This window comes from Arachis ipaensis, chromosome B03, assembly GCF_000816755.2.
Source record: "Arachis ipaensis cultivar K30076 chromosome B03, Araip1.1, whole genome shotgun sequence".
In the NCBI taxonomy this organism is placed as follows: domain Eukaryota; kingdom Viridiplantae; phylum Streptophyta; class Magnoliopsida; order Fabales; family Fabaceae; genus Arachis; species Arachis ipaensis.
The window spans coordinates 8,412,798-8,413,623 of NC_029787.2; positions in this window are offsets into that span (position 1 = coordinate 8,412,798).

Consider the following 826-nt stretch of genomic DNA (forward strand, 5'->3'; position numbering starts at 1 on the left):
TAATATCCCAAAATTGCCCTTTTTTCTTCAGTCCAATTCAGGACTATGTTAAGGGTTTCTCTGAGATTAGATCTACAGACCTTTTCTTTTCCTTGATTTCAGCCCTTGTAGGAATGTTTCTTATTATCCCTGTTCTCTGGGTTTAAATTGGAGCTTTATCTGCTCTTTTTAGGGTTTGCTCTGGATGAAGAGCTTCATATTCCTTGAAGGATTTCTTTGCCTCTTCCAGTGTTAGGAACCCTCCTTTATGAATTATCTTTGACTGGTGTGTGAATGGTGCTGCTTTTTCCCAGGCATCATATACTCTTTTCATGGACCTTTAGTATGAAACCCTATGTAATTCCAAATATCTCTTCCAGATAATTCGTTAAGTTTTGGATTAGTAAAGGCTTCTAATAAGAAGGAATTCAACCAGTTTTCGAAAATTTCTTTTTCATTCTTTTTACAGTATAAATCGAGCATTCTTTCTCCTTCCATTTTCTGGATTTTAGGAACGTATTTTGATGATGTTTTTGTATATTTTGAATCTTTATTTATAAATCCTTTTTTAAAAGCATAGTTATCAAAACCTGTTTCCCATTTAAATTGAGATTGATTATCCCTAGATGTTCCAGCTTCATTTTTTACTTGTATTGGAATTGCTGGTTCTTCGTCACTTGAATAATCTAGGACGTGTTCTTCATTTTCTATATTTTCAGAATTTACTAATTCTTCTTCTATCTGAAATCCCTGTTCCATAATATTATTTTCTTGAGCCATTTTTAATTGTTTAAAAAGCATTGTAACTTCTTCTAATTTTTCTTCAATATTCATAATTTTAGTGATG